At 41.9% G+C, this 21,093-nt stretch overlaps 1 protein-coding gene across 1 annotated transcript in view; it reads right to left on the bottom strand.

Moving 5' to 3' along the window:
- The window catches only part of NRCAM (neuronal cell adhesion molecule), a 173,731-nt gene extending 154,840 nt beyond the window's left edge, over positions 1-18,891 (bottom strand). Inside the window, exon 1 of the mRNA XM_081331619.1 lies at positions 18,687-18,891. The gene's annotated coding sequence lies outside the window, so the exon portion shown is untranslated. The remainder of the gene's footprint in view (positions 1-18,686) is intronic.
- Between the last annotated feature and the right edge of the window lie 2,202 nt (positions 18,892-21,093).

Below are 21,093 nucleotides of genomic sequence, written 5' to 3'. Positions count from 1 at the left end.
TCATGGCCTCCATGACGGCCATGGGCCTGACCCAAGTTATTGAGGGCCCGACTCATGTGGGGGATCATACTGTCGACCTGGTGTTCCTATCTGGACAGTGGTTGGATGATCTGGGAGGGGGTTCACCAACCATCACCCCCCTGTCATGGTCAGATCATTACCTCCTGCGGCTGGTTTTCCGTTATGCCACCCCCCGCTGCTGGGCTGCAGAACCGACCAGGTGGTTCCGCCCCAGGCGCCTAATGGACCCGGAACGGTTCCAGAGGGCGCTTGGGCCTATACCCATCACCCTTACCCACAGCCCAGTCGATGCTCTGGTGGATGCCTGGGAAAGGGCCGCCGCCGGGGCACTTGACTGCGTTGTACCCTTGCGACCTCTGACCCGGTGCAGATCCCACTGGGCTCCATGGTTCTCTGTGGAGCTCCGGGAGATGAAGCGTCGGAGACGAGGTCTAGAGAGCGGTTGGAGGTCCAGCCGATCCGAATCTGACCGATTGCAGTTAAGAACCTTTATAAGGTCTTATCTTGCGGCGATAAGGACGGCGAAGTCTAACTACTTTGCTGCCCTTATCGCGTCTGCAGATAATCGCCCGGCCGCCCTGTTTAGGGGTAACTCGCTCCCTCCTTAATCAGGAGGTGAGGGAGGATCCCTTGCAGGGACGAGCCGAGGAGTTTAGTCATCATCTGGCGGACAAAATCGCTCAGATCCGGACCGGTCTGGACTCTGACTGGGCAGAGTCTGATGTGGAGGAATCAGACGGTCTTGAGCATGTTATCTGGACTGAGTTCGACCCTGTTTCCCCTGATGATGTGGACAGGATCATGGGGAGGCTGAGCACCACCACCTGTTTGTTGGATCCGTGCCCCTCCTGGCTAGCTTATGCGGCCCGGGAGGGGACACGAGGCTGGTTCCATGCAGTAATAACTGCTTCTTTGAAGGAGGGTGTCTTCCCCGCCTCCCTGAAGGAGGCGGTGGTGAGACCCCTCCTCAAGAAGCCTGACTTGGACCCGGCTGTTTTAAATAACTATCGTCCAGTCTCCAACCTTCGCTTTTTGGCAAAGGTTGTTGAGAGTGTGGTGGCGCATCAGCTTCCTCTGTTCCTGGAGGAAACTGATTATCTGGACCCGTACCAATCGGGTTTCAGACCCGGATACAGCACAGAGACGGCATTGGTCGCGCTGGTGAATGATCTCTGGAGGGCTAGGGACAGGGGTTGCTCCTCTGTCCTGGTCCTATTAGATCTCTCAGCGGCTTTTGATACCATCGACCATGGTATCCTGCTGCGACATCTCAGGGGGTTGGGAGTGGGAGGCACCGTTTTACAGTGGTTCTCCTCCTATCTCCTGGGCCGCTCGCAGTCGGTGTTGACGGGAGGGCAGAGATCCGCCCCGAGGCCTCTCATTTGTGGAGTTCCTCAGGGGTCGGTTCTCTCGCCCCTCCTGTTCAACATCTATATGAAGCCGCTGGGTGAGATCATTCGTGGTTTCGGGGTGGGGTATCATCAGTACGCTGATGATACCCAACTTTTTCTTTCCACCCCGAACCAACCCAGCTATGCCCTCGCCGTGATGTCCCGGTGCCTGGAGGCGGTCCAGGTCTGGATGGGGAGAAACAGGCTTCGTCTCAATCCCGCCAAGACTGAGTGGCTGTGCATATCGGCATCTCAGGTCAACCAGACTATTCCATCTCTAACGATGGGGGGTGAGGTGTTACCCCCCATTGATAGGGCTCGCAACTTGGGCGTCCTCCTGGATTCACGATTCAATTTTGAAGACCATATAGGAGCCGTGACCAGGGGGGCTTTTGCCCAGGTTCGCCTGGTGCACCAGTTGCGACCCTATCTGGACTGAGATGCCCTACACACAGTCACCCATGCGCTCGTGACCTCCCGTTTGGACTATTGCAACGCTCTCTACATGGGGCTGCCCTTGAGGACCACTCGGAGGCTTCAACTGGTGCAGAATGCGGCCGCGCGAGTTGTGATGGGGGTCTCCCGATACTCCCACGTAACACCTCTACTCCGCGAGCTGCATTGGCTTCCGGTTGCCCTCCGGGTGAAATTCAAGGTGCTGGTGATGACCTATAAAGCCCTACATGGCTTGGGTCCGGGATATCTGAGGGAACACCTGCTGCCGGTATCAAGTTCCCTTCGTCCAGTGCGCTCCCACAGGGAGGGTCTTCTCAGGGTGCCACCGGTAAGAGATTGCCGGCGGGTAACACCCAGGGATAGGGCCTTCTCAGTGGGAGCGCCTGCCCTTTTAGAACCAGCTGCCAGTGGAGCTGAGGACTGCCCCCGACCTCCGTTCATTCCGCCGGGGCCTGAAGACCTGGCTCTTCGAGCTCTCTGGCCCAGGCTGAGGATTAATTTATTTTAATTGGGGTTTTATTTATACAGGGATAAATTTAATCTTTTTTAAACTTGGTTTTTAACTTTTGTATTTTTGGTTTTTAATTACCCTGTAAACCGCCCTGAGTCCTCCGGGAAAGGGCGGTATATAAATGTAATAAAATAAATAAATAGATAAATAAATAAATAAGTTTCTATCCAACAGCCTATTCTCTGTTTCCATGATAAAGATTCTTCTCTGAATCTTTGCCAACTTCTCTCAAGGCCATATACAACAGCAGGTTGTTTGAAAGATTGGAGGTTCTGGCATGATGTCATGGTTCCGATAAATGAAACAGTTCAAATAAAATGCAAACATTGTTTATCTAAAAGTCTTAATAATGAAATGAAACTTCAGCATTCATGGAGGGATGCCAGAATCTGAAATCTCCTCCCCTCAAACCCATCATAACACACACACAATCCCCGCCCTTATCTACACATCATAAATCACATTATCCAATTAGTTTTACATATGCGGTTTCACTTCCCATTCTGTATGAGGGCTTTTGCAAACTTATCACAACTTCTGGGTGATTTCCTCCCTCCCAAATGAAGCAATTAAAGTAACAGGCTGTCTCTTACATTGTCAGTGCAAAAACATGTCAATGTTTGCAGCACTCACAATGAGTTTTAATGTGGAGAAAAGCAAAGTTTTACATTTAGGCAGGAAAAATCAAAGATATAAGTACAGATTAGGTGAGATCTGGGTCAAAAACAGTAATTGAGAGAGGGACCTTGGAGTCACAGTGGACAATCACTTCACTATGAACCATCAATGTGCAACAGCAGCCAAAAAAGCTAATACAATCCTGGGTTGTATAAACAGAGGTATAGAACTAAGATCACACAAAGTATTAGTACTGCTTTATAAAACCCTAGTGAGACCAGACCTGGAATACTGGAGGTGTTACCATACTACAAAAAAGATGTTGAGACCTTGGAAAAAGTTCAGAAAAGAGCAACTAAGATGATCAAAGCCGTGGAGACTAAAACATATGAAGAACAGCTGCAGGACTTGGGTTTGGCTACTCTAAAGAGAAGAAGAAATAGGGGTGACATGATAGCAATATTCTAGTATTAGAGAGTCTGCCACAAAGAAGAAGGGGTCAAATTATTCTCCAAAGCACCAGAAGGCAGGACAAGAAATAATGGTTGGAAACTGATCAAAGAGAGAAGCAACCTGGAATTAAGGATTCCTAAGTGCGGACAATTAACCAGTGGAACAGCTTGCCTTCAAAAACTGTGGGTGCTCCAAAACTGGAAGTGTTTAAGAAGAGACTGGACAGTCACTTGTCTGAGATGGCATAGGTTCTCCTGCTTGAGTTGGGGCTGGACTAGAAGACCTCCAAGGTCCCTTCGACCTCTATTCTATTCTATTCTATTCTATTCTATTTATGAAATCTTTATGGCAGGCAGACCAGTGGAGTGTCCCACTGACTGCACTAAAGTGACTTTTGTGCTGAGTTTGCTAAAGGAAGCAGAGGCCAAGTGGGCAATACATTTCATTGAGAGGAACAAACTGATAGTAGACAACTGTCAGAACTTCATGTGTAAATTCAAAGGATGCTTTTGGGAACCCATAAAGAAAATCACTGCTAGATGAGAGATTGGGAAGCTGGCAATGTAGGGAGGACTATCTTAGCATGAATTGTCTAGTTCAGAAAAGGATTGGGTGAGGACCTAAGAGATAAGCTGGTGAGGCATGGCACCACCAAACACCCAAAAGAGCTGTACCAATGTTGTGTAATAATAGATGCCCCTGGAAGAGTTAAGGCAGGAAGAAAAGGGTAAGGGAAAAGAACCTACAGCCTATTTTCCCCCATATCATCTCACCCAATGGTCTTTTCAGACCATTGCCGTGTTTCCCAAAGGTAATCCCCACCCCAGAAAGTAAGCCCCAGCTTGATTTTTGGGGTGGGCCTAATATAAGCCCCCCTGAAAGTAAGCCGTACTTTGGGGGCATGGGCAGGGGTAGTGTTGTGATTCAGGGTCAGCCTGTGGGTTCGGCAGTTGGGTCAGACGATTCAGAGGAGGAGGAGGAGGAGGAGGGGTTTGGAGAGCCTGCAGAGGACAGTTCTGAGGCTTCGCAGAGCTCTCAGCCAGGCCCCTCCCATCTGGTTACTACGCAGACCCAGCTGTGTGAGCCTGACAGCATGGATGAAGATGACCCACAGCTGGCCCTGTTCAAGGACGCCCGACGCAGGAGGCAGTCAATCAGGAGTAAACAGAGGAAGGCAATGGGGCACCTCAGAAGGAGGCAGAGAGAAGCCACGCCTTGAACTGTTTAAAAGGGGAATGTGTGGGAGGGCTGGTTTGCTGAAGGCAACCATTTGAATAGCTCCTGTTTTAGTGGTTCGTGTTTTGTTTTGCTCAGTTTGCTCTGTTTTGGATCTGTTTTGTGTCAATAAATTTGGCGGGCTTACTTCCAGCCTTTTGCCTTTTGTAAAGGGGTTGTCCCTGCCTTTTCTGCAGGGCCGGTAGTAGGCTGGAACAGAACAGGTAGAGGGGTGAAGCTGCCCCACACACCTGCTTACCTTACTGGTAGGACCGCCGCAGACAGGCCTCCCACATGCCGTCTGGCTCATCATACTAGGAGGTTGCACATTGCTTTGATTGCACAGCGCATGGGGCAGCTTTACCCCCCTACCCCTTAGAGTGGCAATGGTGCAATGTGCCACATGGCATCCAGCTGCAAGTGGCTGCTGAAGAAGTAAAGCAGTAGTCTGACAGGTGTCAGGGTGTGGGAGGCCTGGCTGTGGTGATCCTTAAGTAAGACACCCCTCAAAAATAAGATTCAGTGCCTCTTTTGGAGGCAAAAATATATATAAGACCGGGACTTATTTGGGGGGAAACAGTATATATCAGCAACTCCATGTAAGAAAGATGGTGGGACTAAGAATACAGACAATCTAAATTTTCAATTTCAAACATGAGTCTGCATTTATAACCCCAATAGGTTAAAAAAAGTTGGAGACCAAGGATAAAAATTGATACCGATAGTACCACAGACACCAGACACTTCCAGTAATTAGCATGACAGACAATTGTTTAGACGTTCATATTTTAAAGTGTAATATTGGAGCAGATCTACCTAGTGTTAAGGGTGGCTTGGAATCAATGGCAATAGCAATAACATATTTATTTCTTTGCGCTGAGTATGCAATCCAAATTACTTTAAATAGAGGATGCCTCATTCTTTTGAAGTGCAGTAACATTAGCTATATTAAAAAATGGCCCAGAATAGAAGCTAAATAAAGGCTTTTAAGAGCTTGCTTCAGAATTGAGAACAAGAAGCAATGACGTGTTAGTGTGAAGTGCCTGCTCCCAAAGGGAACCTCAAGCTTGCAAGTGGTGATGGCATGTAATTTTGACAATAAATGTAAAGACTCGACCTGAAAGCCCTTGCCTGAATAAAAGAGACATAGAGTGTTGCAGGGAGACTATTCACACAATGAGTGCATTTTTGAAAGAGTGATCTTGAAATAATAGGCTTAAAAGAATTGTTCAACAGTACCCACAAAAAGATTACTGTAGTGACATTAAAAGACATTCAGGTATTTCATGCTATTCTCAGTGTGGGACTAGGAAGTATAGTGTGTGTCCCACTAGAAACTCATCTTTTGAATATTTAGGAATAACATTTTCATGAGGCAGATTTGAATGTTCAATGCACGGAAACATAAAGAACAATGAATTTTGTAACTGACTTAATTTTACAGGACTGCATAAATAAAGATTTAATATAAAAATACAACTTTTGAAAACAACAACTCAGCTGAGCTGGTAATTCATGAGATGAGGATAATATTACCACAAATCAATATTCAAGACTTTTCTTTTCTTGCCACTTCAGCTCTTTTAGAAGTAAGATGTCTATTTGAACTATACTGACAAAGCAAATGGCTTCCTTTCCAACTCAAGAGACAATCTTCTAGTCATCACATTTGATGAAAAGCGTAATCTGTTTTGGAATGTATAAAACTTAAGTTCACTCATTATTTTAGTGAATAAAATACTTTCTTTCTCTTCTATTATTGTCATTATAGTCTTTTATAAATTCTTAGTTATGAAAGAAGAAGTAACAAGAAATTCAGACCGCTTGTCCAAGTTTACTATATATCAAGAAATGAAAATATAGATCTATCCAGATATGTGGCCTTGCTTTATAAATTGCTTGTATATATGTATGTATATGAGTGTGTATATGTGTACATGTGTGTGTGAACATTTACAGATCAAATTCCCTCCTACACGTAAGTTCACAACAAGAATCTTTGCTCACAAATACAGAATTTGTGGATGTGGGAGGTTATCCCACAACCATCTTCAAATATTCCTTGAACATTTGGAGGAGATATTTGAATCTCCTGTAATTTCTGTATATTTTAACAGCTCTAAAGGCCAGTAAGGTAAGATGTCAGAACCCACTTCAGCCCACATCTTAAGAAAGAAGGACTCTTGGAAACAAGATTTTCCAAGCAGGAACTTATACTAAGAAATAGGAGATAGCAGGCATAATAGACAGGATCTGAGGAATCCCCTCACAGATCAATATTTTTAAAGTGTCCCCAAGCAAACCCCACCCCACAGTTCATTTGGTCAGTTCCGGATCATCCAAGCTCCAGGTGGTAAGCCCATCGTGGGAGAGGAGAGATAACAGTCCATTTGCAGCAGGATCATTTCCACCCCCCTCACACTTCATTCGGAGAAACAAACCAGATTCCGGAGTTTCATTCCTCCCTTTTCCACCCCCTTTCCTAGTTGCCCATAAGATAAGAGGGAATGCCTAGTGAGAAAGCAATTGATTATATTGTGATGGATAGCAGGCAGGTGGAATAAACAAAGGTTACATTTAGGGGAGGAAGTAAAAACCATAAAGCTCCATGCCTGTTGCCTCTCCCCCTTGGGAATAGCAAAAGGGGAAGATGAGATTTGGGGTTAGCTCAGAGGAGATAGCTAGAAATGAAATATAAATGGATTCTGACATCCTGCCCCCTTTAAAAATAGGAGAGATCCACCTGTAGAGGAAACAAAAATATAGATGCTAGCCTGGTTTGTTGGGATATTCTGTATGAAACCTCTTTAGCAACTTAGGTGCCCTGATGTGACTCTCCCCCCCACACACAAAAATTTTATTATATAAAATATTTAGAAATTTTGGACATGGTGTTATCAGTCTAACATACCTTCTTGTCTCACATCATTTTTGTGTTATATATATGTCATAAATAACACCTGCCATATACCAGACGGGTGGAAGATGGCAATAGTTGTCCCCATATATAAAAAAGGGAATAAAAAGGATCCTAGTAACTACAGGCCCATCAGCCTGATTGACATTGTAGCAAAAATATATGCTAGGTACCTTTTGAACAGAACTGAAATCTGGGTAGAGGAAAACAACATCCTCACAGAAGAACAAGCAGGTTTTAGACAAAACAAATCTACAATTGATAACTGCTTTGTCTTGAACCATCTAATTGCCAAATATTCCTATAAGAGGAGACCCGTTTGCTGCTTTCATAGACCTTACAGCAGCATTTGATATGGTAAATAGAGAAGTACTATGGAGTAAACTGACATCCCTTAAAATAGAACCCAGACTCCTGGTTTTGATTAAAGCCCTTTACACAAGTACCTGTTTGAGGGTGCGGTATGGGGTTAATGGGGCCCTGACTAACAGGATTTACACAAATAAAGGGAAAAGGCAAGGGTGTATCCTGGCCCCATTATTATTTAATTTATACATCAATGACTTGCCTGGGTTAATGAAGGATACCATGGTACACATGCCGATGATCCTAAATACTTACTATTACAGCTTGTTTTATGCTGATGATATGATTTTATTATCATACTCACAAGTAGGATTACGTAGGCTATTAAGAAGATTCAACTCTTATTGCCAGGATAACTCCCTAATCATTAGCAAATAAAAAATAATGGTGTTTGGAAGAAACCATCAGAGACGTAAGTGGCAATTAGATGGTGAACCAATTGAACAAGTTAACACCTTTGTATATTTGGGTGTAACTTTTTCCAAGACTGGATCTTGGGCCTGCCATCATCAACGGAGTACATTTAGAGCAAAAGCCTGTTTGAATTTACTGCTCAAACTAAAGAACCATAGTTACCCAGGCTCCCTAGCCCCATTAATCAAGGTTTATAAGGCTAATGTTACCACAATGCTCTTGTATGGAGCAGAAATTTGGGGTCTTTTCTCAACCACAGTCCTAGAACAAACACAGTCCCAGCATTTGAGATATATTTTGGGTGTAGATCCAAGAACATCTGCTGCAGCAGTTAGAGCTGAATTGGGAATTCATACAATTCATGCATTATCTAAAATTAGAGCTTATAACTACTGGTGCAAAGTTAATGAAATGGAGACTGATAGACTCCCCAAGTTATGCCTACTAGAGCAAATAAAACTACAATCACAAATCTCCTGGATCACCAAACTAACAAATTTTGTAAGAAGCTGTGGCCTTCCCATCTCTTGCGTAACAGGAGAACAATCCAAAAAAAGAGTTGCCCAAAGAATTAAGGATATAGAAGCACAAACTGATATAGCTATCCTTGGTAAGGTGGGTAACTTGAAATGGCTGAGTAAATACAAACATACCTTTCAAGTAGACAGTTATTTGAAGTCACAACTCCCAAAACACCTCAGGGAGATACTGTATTTACGTGAGTGAGATTCGAACAGCTTGACACAATGGTCAGATATGGGAGATTTCATGCTATACCCTATAATGAACGTCTCTGCATTTGCGGAGCAGCAGAAGTAGAAGACCTGGCTCACATCCTATTTGACTGTGAGGGTGAGAGACAGGTATCTTGCTCTATATACCAAACGAATGACCCATATCAAAACAACTTACCTTATGTCCGGCCAGAACTTGAAAATAACATTTAACATAGCACAGTACTTAAACAAAATGGTCCAGTTGAGATCTGCATATGTGGGGCTGATTGGGGTAGATTGCAAGGGCAACTCCGAAATATAATTTTATCATATTTTATCTATTATATGTAATGTGCAAATTATTGCACATTATTACAATTTTATTTTAGATTGTATTTTATTACCATTTCATTTTAAATTGTATTTTATCAAATTCCATTTTGGGTTGCTTTTGTTAAATTTTGGTGGCAATTTGTGCTGGAACTTTGCACTTTGATATGGCCCAAGGGCTAATCAATAAAGTTGTTGTTGTTGTTGTGTTATATACATGTGACGTTTATGGACCCACTTGTTTTCTGAGAAGGGAAGGTGTTTCCAAGCTACTAGGTATTGAATTCCTCCATGGTACTTTCTAGAATCTAGGATTTCTTTTACCTCAAAGTGATGTTCTCCTTCAACCATGACAGGAGGTGGGGGGGGGTTGGCCATAAGGGTGACTGTTGTTCCCTTTTTAGCAAACTGCAGTGAAAGATTGGGTGTATTTGCCTACGATTTTGGGGTAGTTCTAATTCTACTGTTCCTGGGTTTATGATTCTTTTAATTGGAAATAGTCCTATATATTTTGGTTCATGTTTTCTACAGGTTATTTGATGTTTGGGAGCCTTGCCGCCCGGCCGTCTCACCGCCCCCTCTAGTGCCGCCCCGTCATCATTTTCAGCGCTCATACGGCTCCACTGAAGCCTCGGAGGGTCCTGTTACCCATCCGGGCTAGGGAACAACAGCCCCATGTAGGGCCCCATGCCAAACTCGCTCCGCTCGATCTCCGCAATCAGCTGCGAGCGGCCATCTTTCAGGAGGCGTGGCAAAAAAATTGCACTCCCCTATCAGATATGATGCATTGGGGTGCTCCATGAAGTCTGTAAATATGCTGCACAAATAGTTTCACTAAGGTTTTTGTGGTGAGAATCTTTTGGCAAGGGATAAAGTGCACTGTTTGGAAAACAAATCCGTAACCCCCCCCCCGATGACAGTGTTCCTGTTGCTTTCTGTTATTCCACTATAAAATCCATGGCTATCTCTTTCCAAGGGGCTGAGGGTTTCGCCATTGGTTGTAACAGTCCGGGTGACTTCTCCTGCAGCCTCTTAGCCATTGCGCACATTTGGCAGCTGGCCATGTAGCTTTCTATGTGCTTTTTCAGGGATGGCCACCAAAATTGCCTTTTAATTAAATGTAAAGTTTTTACAAACCCAAAATGTCCTGCTGATTTTGTATCATGGCACAACTGCATGAAATTGATCCTCTGGGTGGCAGGTATATATAACTTCTCCCCCACCCAGGGTAGTCCGTCTTTGTGCACGGATCTATTTTTCTGGGACCATTCATCTGTTTCCAAAGACTTTCGGAATTTGATTCCGGTTTGGCTTTCCAGCTGCGGATTCATTTTATCTTGGGCCCTGGTGGTTACTGGCAATGCCAGTTGTTGTTCAAGCATGAGTGGTTTAGAGTCAGTGGCCCGTGTGCTGTTATATTGGGGCACGCGAGGCAGTACATCCACCCAGAAATTCTTTCCCCCCGGTTAAGTGTTTTAAGATTGAAATGGAATTGGTGAAAGTGCTGAGACCAGCAGGCTTCCTTAGGAGTGATTTTTCTGAGTGTTTTTAGCGCTTCCAAATTTTTGTGGTCTGTCCAGACCTGGAAGGGGATTTTATTTCCTTCAAGGAAATGACACCATGTACTGTAAGTAATGACCACCTCACAGCATACACCTCATTTTCCCACACAGCCCAACGTTGTTCTGTCTCCGTGAGTTTCCTGGATGTATATGCACATGGTTGCAGTGTCCCCCTCATCATTCCCCTATAATAATATAGCTCCCACCACATCGCTTGCATCTGCCTGTATTATGAAATGTTTATCAGGGTCCGGGTCTCTCAGTACAGGTTCGGCAGAAAAAAGTCTCTTTAGCCTCTTGAATGCTGCTTGATATTCCATTGTCCATTTCAGGAGCTGGCTGGGTTTCACTGCCCCCCTCCATTTTCCACATGTTCATGAGGGGCAGGGCTATTTGGGTGAACGAAGGGATGAATTGGCGGTAGAAGTTTGCAAAACCCAGGAAACTTTGCAATTGCTTCCTTGTGAGGGACCCACCTCCTCCTTTCGCTGAGCTACCCAAACATCCTGCTGCTGGGCCTCCTGAATCTGAGCCCGTACATCTATCAGCTCTCACACCACAGCAAAAGATCCAATGGGGAGCACTGTCCCGAGCAGAAGCTTGTCTTCTGCTCAGAAATATTTGGGCTTCCTGGACAGAGCATTCGCTCTTTGGTTGTGACTGCTGGCTACACAGAAATTGAACTTTGCAAAAAAGAGGCCACCAAATTTGACGTTGGTTCAATTCTGAGTGGTCTGCAGGCTTTCCAAATTCCTATGGTCCTTCCAGACCTCGATTTGATGCCATGCCCCTTCTAGATGATGCCTTCAAGCCTCAAATGCCACTTTGATGGCCAGTAGCTCCTTCTCCCAGATGGTCTAGTTGCGCTCTGCAGGATTCAGTTTCCATGAGTAGTACACGCAAGGGAAGAGGACACTGACAGACGTCATCACCTGGAGTAACACCGCTCCAATGGCAATGTTGGGGGCATCCACCTTCATGACAAACGGCCATTGCGTGTCAGGATGCTTCAAGATGGGCTTCTTCATGAAGGCTTCTTTTAAAGCCTGGAAAGCCCGTTGTTCTGGAGTGTTCCACTGAAACTGAGTCTTCTGCAGGAGCTAAGTGAGGGGGGCTGTCATGGAAATAAAACCGGGGATGAAAGCCCGATAGTAGTTGGTGAACCCAAGGAGTTGTTGGACATCTTTAACACAATGTGGGGGTTGACAACTCCGCAGAGACTGGGCTCCATGGCGATGCCCTCAGGAGAAATGCAATGACCCAGGAAATTGATGGTCATCTGGTAGAACTGGCACTTCTCCAGTTTGGCATTCAACCGCTGATCTTGGAGCTGCTGCAAGACCTGACAAAGATGCTGATGGTGCGCCTCTCGCGACGAGGAGTAGATCAGGATGTCATCCAAGTAAATCATGACAAACTGATCTAACAAGTCCCAGAAGATGTCACTCATAAAATCCTGAAACACTGCAGGGGCATTGGTCAGCCCAAACAGCATCACTGTGTACTCAAAGTGCCTGTACCAAATACCAAATTCCGTCTTCCACTCATCACCCGACCGCACCCTGATGAGGTTCTAGGCTCCTCTCAAGTTCAACTTCGTAAAGATCTTTGCCTCCTGGAGCTGGTCCAGGAGTTCGGGGATGAGGGGCAGCGGGTATTGATTGTGCACTGTGATGGCATTTAATTTCCTGTAATCACTGCAAAGCCTCAATTTGCCAGACTTCTTTTTGACAAAGAGCACAGGTGCAGACACTGGCGAGGACAAGGGCCAAATAAAACCCCGAGCCAAATTCTTGTCCAGAAAGTCCCGCAATGCAGGCAACTCGGGGTCTGACATGGAATACAAATGCCCCACTGGGAGAAGTGCATCAGGGACTAAATTGATGGGGCAGTCATAGGGCCTGTGGGGAGGCAATTGATCTGTGTCAGTCTTCCTGAACACATCAGCGTAATTCACCAGTTCAGAGGGCAAGGAGACCCCTTGGGGACCCTCTACCTGGCCGGCACAGACTTGACAGGTGTAGTCCATGCACTGTAAGCTTGGAAAGGTGACCAGGTTCTGGGACCAATAAATCTGTGGGTCATGCATCCGGAGCCATGCCAGTCCCAAGACCACAGGGAAATGCAGGTCAGAGGTCATATAGAACTGAATAGCCTCTTCATGCGAATTGATGGCCATACATAATGGTTGCATGGAGGCCTTAATTGGCCCAGACAGGAGCACTCAACCATCTATAGTCTCCACTATCATCAGTTCCACCGGGCACTTGGGAACAGCCCATTTGACCATAAAGTTTGTGGTGGCCCCAGAGTCAATCGAAGCATGAACTGGAATCCCCTTCGGTATCCTGGGGAGGATCAGGTATGTCTTCAGTATCAGATGACGTGGAGGTCCGTGGGCAGCATCTGAAGGACGTTGCTTGGTGTTGTGGGATGCCTGACCTAAAATGCTTTTTAGATTGGGCTTGGAGCATTTCCCAACAGAGGAGTAGGTGGCTTTCTTGGGGCAGGCTTGGTCACTGATGCCCTTCATCGTTTCTTGGGGCAGAAGGCGGCCAAATGCCCAGGGTCCTCACAATAAAAACACAACCCCCACGAATGCCCTCTGTTCATTTCTGCCACCGATAGGCGAGGTCTGGCAGCACTTAACTCCATAGGCTTCTCCCGCTGGACCAGAGTCTCATGCACAACGGGGGCTGCACTGGTTTCTGGGGTGGCACGGCGACTCCTATGGTGCTGCAGCTGAGCGTCAATCCGCAGACAGAGATGGATCAACCCATTGAGGTCCAGTGGAATATCAACACGGGCCAGCTCATCCAATATCTCCTCCGACAAGCCATCCTGGAAAGCATCCATGAGTGCAGCCTCATTCCAGGCTGAATCCTGGCTAAGCAGCCAAAAATCACTGATATAGCCCTGTAGAGGGCGTCAGCACTGCCTCAGAGCTTTCAGGCATCAGGTAGCAGTCTGCATCTTAATGGGGTCCTCATACATCAGACGCATGTAATCACAAAACTCCACAAAGTTGTCCAATAATGGACTAGGTTGGGCTAGCAGGGGTGTGCCACAACAAACTGCAGCACCAGAGAGAAGGCTTATCATAAATCCCACTTTATCCTTGTCAGTGGAGAAATCAGCCACTCTCAGGCTGATAAATAGCTAGCATCGCAACTGGGCATTTTGTCCTGGGTTGTGGAGCAGCAGGGACATGTGCTTGCAGCTGAGCCACTTGAGCTGATAACAAAGCCAGCTGCTGGAAGAGCTGGACATTCTCGGCATATAACTGCTCCATAATAGTAGGGGGTGGGAGGCTGAAGACAAACTGTTCTGTCCCAGTCTACGCACATCTTTGTTACTTCACAAAGACAAACCCGTCTTTTAACAAGTAGGCTGGGAAACCAACCCCTTTTGAGTTACAGACCTGATAACTGTCCCAAAAGCAACAGAACACATTCAAAAGCAAAACAGCATGAGTCAAACAGGAAATAGTTCACAGGCAAAGCAAACAAAACATGATCCCTTGAAACTGCTGTCCTTTGCAAACAGTTGCCTTCAGCAACCAGCACTGCCCATATCTTCCCTTTTTATTATGCAGCCCCAAGGTGTGGCTTCTCAATGCCTTCTCCTCCTCCCCTGGAGCTGCCCCATTGCCTCCCTCTGTCCTGCTCTTGTAACCTATCGGCGTTTGCGAGCATCTATAATGTCTTCCAGCTGTGCGTCCTCAAAGTCTGACTCAGCTTCACAGCACATCTGAGTCTCATCCTGAGCACAAGTGGAGGGGCCAGGTTCTTCATCAGATTGTAAGTCCTGGATGTCATCAGAGCCTTCCTCTGATGGCTCCCCATGCCCCTCCTCCTCCTCCTCTGATTCCTCAGACTCAGCTGCCGGGATCACAGGCTGGCACGGAACCACAACAGTGGCCTCATTGCAGCAGTTTTGGGTGCGATGCGTGAGATGGCAAATGGTTGTGGCCAGAGGCAAACTGCCATGGCACACCGAAACCGGCCATTTGCTACCTCCTGACCAGTGCCGTTGCCATGAGGCCGCAGAAAGCCAAATTGGTCTTCATGAATATATACCTGTAAAATCTTCTTTAGTCTTTCTGCCAAAATTGCAGCAAAGAATTTATAGTCATTGTTCAGTAGTGAAATTGGTCTGTAATTCTTTGTCTTTGTAGGAACTTGACCCTCCTTCAGTAATAACAACATTGGCTTCCTTCCATGTTTGGGGTATCCTTCCCTCCTGAAGTATATCATTCATTATGTCTTTTAGGGGCTGTAGAAGTTCCTTCTTAAAGCACTTATAGTATTGACTTGTAAGGCCATCTAGTTCTGGAGCTTTACCGGGTTTCATTTTTTTAATAGCTTCTTATATTTCAAAGACTGTTAATAAGTCATTTATAGGTTGCCTCTTGGATTGTGATAACTTAGGTAACCTTTGTTTTAAAAGATATTCATCTATTTTAGACCTATCTAACCTGTTTTTTTATACAGGTTAGAATAAAAATTATGGAAAGTGTTTTTGACAAGCTCATTATCAGTTATTACCTTATCCCCTTCACAAATGTTCTCAATCATTCGCTTTTCCCTTTCCTTAATTTATATGCCAATCATCTCCCTGGTTTATTTGCAAATTCAAAATATCTTTGTTTCACATACTTCATTTTTGTTTCTATTTCTTGATCTGTTAACATAGACAGTTGTTGCTGTAACAATTTAATTTGATGTGAAATTTTTACATCCGTGTCTTTTGCAACTCAATTTCTTTCTGTCTAATCTCATCTAATATTTTTTGCATGTTTTCCAGGGATTTCTTCTCTATAGACCATTATATTGTATAAAATAACCCCTCATAACAGCCCTGCTTGCATCCCACACAGTTGTTAAAGCTGTTTCCCTACCTAAATTATTATGAAAATACTTTTAATTTCTTTTCTCTTTAAAGTCTTTCTTTCACAATCACCTCCTTTTGCAAAATAACTTCATTTAGTCTCCATCTATAATTCAACCTCTTTCCTCTAAGTACCAAAAGCACTGGATTTAGGTAAAACATCAACTTTTAAAATTTTATTTGTAAGATTTTTAGAAATCCAAATCATGCCAATCCTGGAAAAGGATTTATGTCTTTCTGAAAAAAAAGTATATTCTCTAGTCAAACCATTTTTATATCTCCATGAGTCTATTAATACTAAGTTAACCATCATGTTAAATAAAATCTCTGTCAGTTTACCTTGGGAGGGTTTAATCCTCTTAGATGATGATCTATCTAAAGCTGGTAAGGTCACTCTGTTCCAGTCCCCCAACATGAACCAATTTAGATATGAAAATGTTATTAATTGGGCCATAAGGTATTTGAAAAATTTGCATTTATCATCATTTGGCCTATACAGGCCTACTACTACTGATTTTATTCCACTGAACTCAATTTCCACTACTACAAATCTACCATAGTCATTTATTAAAAGCAGCTTAGGTTTAAGTTGGGGTTTTATATATAGAACAACTCCATTAGTTTTCTTTAAGCCAGCAGAAACAAATTCCTCCCCTAGTCGTTTGTTTATTTATTAAATATTTCTTATCCTGTTTCTTAATATGTGGTTGGAGGCAAATTATATCAACATTGTTTCCTTAAATAATTGATTTGTTTTATGTTTGGATGGGGCATTTGCCCTATTAATATTCCAGATGATAGCCTTAATCTCCATCTTTGCGCAAAGTAACAAATTCCTATAACACTATCTCCATAGTACCCTCTTGGCATTGTTCTGCCACAGATTTCTTTTCTCCATCCAGTTCCTCAGCTGACTCTAAGATTAGTTTATATCTGATCAGGCTTTTTCTATGGAGTTCAATCTGAATCTTTGCTCCTGATAAGTAAATATCACTCCTTCAAGTTTGTCCCAATGAAAGGGGATCTTTCTCTTCTTTAAGATATCGGTAAGAAAAGCATAGGGTTTCCTTTTTCTCAAAATTCTCAACGGGATTTCCTCCAGCACAATAATATCCACATTTTCCATTTTCAGTTTCAATTTAAAATGGCAATCCAAAACAAGATCTCTTGTTGTTCTTCTTACAAAGTGAACTAACATATCCCTTGGTAGTCTTCTCATAGTAGCAAATCTGGAGTTTATTCTGAACACATTATCTATCTCTAGATTCATTTTTTTTCTTCCCAATTGACAAGAAAGTTTATTGAGTAATAAGTGTCCCTTAATGTCCAAATAAATGGCTGGTTCTTCCACAGTGGAACATGCATGGTTGCCCCACCCCAACCAGGATTACTTCTTCATCAAAAAAAAAGTCTGAGAGCATCCAGCTATTCTGGGGAGCAAGAGCATTGATTTCCAGAGCTTCCCCTTTCTAGGGAAGTTTCTTCTGGTTTAGAAACCATTCTAAGCCTAAAACTGTGGAGAATCTGCAGGAGCTCTAATGAGATCCTGCTGGCAGGGAGCCTTTCTTCCTGCAGAAGTCAAAAGTAGCATGTTTAGAGTATGCAAGAAAACTATATTTAACTGTTGCCTAACTTGAAATTATAGCAAATTATTTTAGGAGTAGATAATATATCAAGCATCTTTATGTTTGAAACTGAAACCAAATCAGAAGTGATCAACAAAGATGACTACATAATTTTAGTAACAATATTCTAAAATTCAACATTTCTTTTGAAAAGTGAAAGAACAGATACATCTTACTGAGCTTTAGTTTTCCTAATCATACAGTAATTTAAAATAAAAAAGCTTCATGGCTTGTATGAGCAGAGATGCCTGACAGTATTTTCTTTAGATATCTATAGTGTGTAAGAAATTTTACCAAGAAATCATGTTTACCATCAGAGTAGCCAGTGGCAGAGAAAATTGTTAGTTTGACTTTTCCCTTTTTATATCACAAGTTATACTATTTGATAGAAGTATTCCTGTTCAATCTGGTTAGTTCTAAAACACCAATGAGAATTCTGCTATCCTTACATATTTGCAGTCTAAAAAAGTGGTTCCCTGTTCCATCTGCCAAGTTATTTACACATTCTGTGTAAATCTCTTCCATTTGAATTAAAAATGCTTCACTATGTACTAAGATTTCAACTGCTCTATTGTTATAAATGCATGCTCTGTCATTTTGTGCATTTGTTTGTATTAAGAACAGCATAAAACTCTCATAGTATTGCATTTTGAATCAAATATCTTTGTTGTATATTACTGTTATTTTTTTCTGAATATATAGCAGTGATCCAATACACTGTCTTTTTAAATTGAGGTTTTAGTGAAAAAAGCAAAAAGGATTTTATTTCTTGTATATACGGATACTTCATTTCTTAAATCAGATAAAACAGCATGTCTTTCCAGATGTACAATATTTTTAAACAAACTTGCAACAGAATAAAATGGTTACTTGCCTAAAATCTTTATACATATAAAGACACACACACACACACACACACACACACACACACACACACACACACGAGATAGGAACAACAGTCCAAATTGCAATATTTCCTCATCTCTTCATTTTCAGTTATAGTCAAAAACAGAACAGCATGCCAACATTTTGAATTAAAAAACCACAGAAAACTTACAAATAAATTTTGTGATCATACATTATTGCTGTTAAGGTTTATTAAAATAGAAGGTTCATATAAGCAAATCTAAAAAATAGTAAAAGTATTGCAGTCCATTGATTTATTTTTATATTTTTGCAAATGCTGTATCAGCAGACTTACCAAGGTTGATGAACTGGAAGAAAACCAACACACAATAACAAGCAGAATATTGGACTATTAATGAGTTGCATCTGATGTCTTCAAAAGAATTCATATCCACATATTTAAAAGAATTACTGTGCTTTTCCTCTGTTTCTCGTATTTTAACATAAAATTAAAAGATGGGATGAATTTTTTTTCACTCTAATTGTGCTGAGAAATTTTTGTGCTTCTGAATCCAATTGCTGCTAGTCCGCATTAGGAAGTTGTACAAACAATTTAAACGGTCAACTGCATCCTCTCTGAACCTCCCAAGTTTAACTATGTGTTCAACAAGAATTCTATAGCAATAAAATGATGATGAAATGTTTTCCTGTATTTAAAAGCAAGAAAATTGCTTAGTTGTCTCCAAAAGCTAGTTCTATTTGATTTTAAACAATAGTAACCATTTGTTACAAAAAGTGTTATCTATATAATTATGAAATGAATAAATATGAAAAACGTTCCCCTCTGGGGTTTTTTACTCCTACTTAAAAAAAACTTTACAGAACTGTTTTATTTTGACCTAGCTAATTATTGTAGTATTTGACAATTATCTGCGAACTTGGTTCTGGTCAAAAATATGATGGGAACTCTAGAAATAATCTGTTTAGAGACAAAGGAGTCTTTCAGCACAGGAAAAGGAAAATGCTTTGAAGTCAGAATGAGTAAGAAAAAATGATCACATTTAAATACAAAGTTGATGCACCAGATTTATAACTTTTGCTTTTTTTTCTTTTCAAGCCATTGCCTTGACACATTTGGTCAAGAACAATGATGCCTTTCAAACTTTCTTCCATGGAAAAATATGACGTCTATAAAAATATATCTTTGTTGTCTGAGAACACAATGTGAATTCTAGAAAAATCAACTCAAAAAAATGTTTCCATCACCATTTGGTATGCTCAAATTGTTCCTTTCAAGCCCACTTCATTTCCCTGAAGGCCAGTTTGTATTCTGAATCTTCACAAAAGCTTTTTCACTATGTTACCCTATAACAATATACTTCAAAGTATATTGTTTGGAAAGCTAACAATAAGCGCAGGCAGATGATCTCTTACACAAGAAATACCCATAATCTGCTTTGTTAATTATGGCTATTGAAGATATTAGGAAAGTTAAGTTTCAGTTAATAAATAATGGTAACATCAAACTTACTTCATTTGACAATTATTTATAGGTTCAGTTTGGGGTGGGGTTTTTTTGCCTTTGTACTAAAAATAATAGGACCTTTTTTAAAAAAAATAGCACCTGTCAATATGATGGTGAATTGTATATGTATTTTTAAGTAAGTATGAGGTGGATTTACTATTAGTTTGATTAAACTATAAAAACCTAAATGCCTCAGTATTATTAGGCTCACTGGATAGAATTAAATGTGTGCCTAATTCTTCTGAAGTTAATAGTTGTTTAATTTTTATAAATACTGTAACATTACTTGCTCCAATTGACACATTATCTCTTCTTTGAATCTAGATTGCCTATGTCTAGTAATTAATTTTATCTTTTTTACATTTGATAATATCTCAGTATATAAATAAACTCAACTGCATGATTAAAAATCAACTTTTTATAGAAAATGTCTAAATGTTTGCTTGGAACAATGATACTTCTCCCATTCTTTAAACATGAATAGGAGGAGTCCAGAACTGATTTTGTAGTTTGATTGACCAAATCAATTTCTGCACACTGCTTGATTACAATAGTACCCCCATTAAAGACTAAATACTTTTGAAATCCTTTCCTTTTCACCTCTACTTATGAACTAATATTTTTCAAACAGAAGCTACTCAATAGGACACTCACAATTTTCAAAAAAAGATGGTGGGTGTCTCAAAATCTATACCAAACTGATTTGATTTCTAGATTTATTAGTATCTATATTAGGATTGTGCTGCCAGTCTTTTTTATACTTTATAATTTAAGTTATTTGAATTAATTGCATTTACACGTGAAGATTTGTTATGCACTTTTAAAAGAAATCGATTTAACTATTATATTTAGTTAAATATAGTTAGTTAGTTAGGTACCATTTGTTTCTTAAAAAGTGCATTGGGTTGGAACCCAACATATAACAGTTTTTTCAATTTGTTAAAAAGTAATTCACTACATTGATCAATTAAGATTTGAATAGCATCAATTAACAAGAGTTTTAAATACTTGGCTATTGGCTACACAACCAAAGATCATATTAAACTTGGATTTTTATGTATCAGATTATTTCCCAGCAGCTTTATTCAATCGAGGACCACTGAGAATGAATAAAACTTTGCATTCAGTAGAAACAGTTACAAAAACCACAGACCCATATTAGGAAAAAAAATGCTAAGGCCCCAGTTTCTATCCAGAATAGCGTTCTTAGCATGGTCTAAAATAGCAGCAGATTTGC

The sequence above is a fragment of the Vipera berus genome (assembly GCF_964194415.1).
Source record: "Vipera berus genome assembly, chromosome: 6".
NCBI lineage: Eukaryota > Metazoa > Chordata > Lepidosauria > Squamata > Viperidae > Vipera > Vipera berus.
This window is presented reverse-complemented; position numbering and strand designations above follow the sequence as displayed.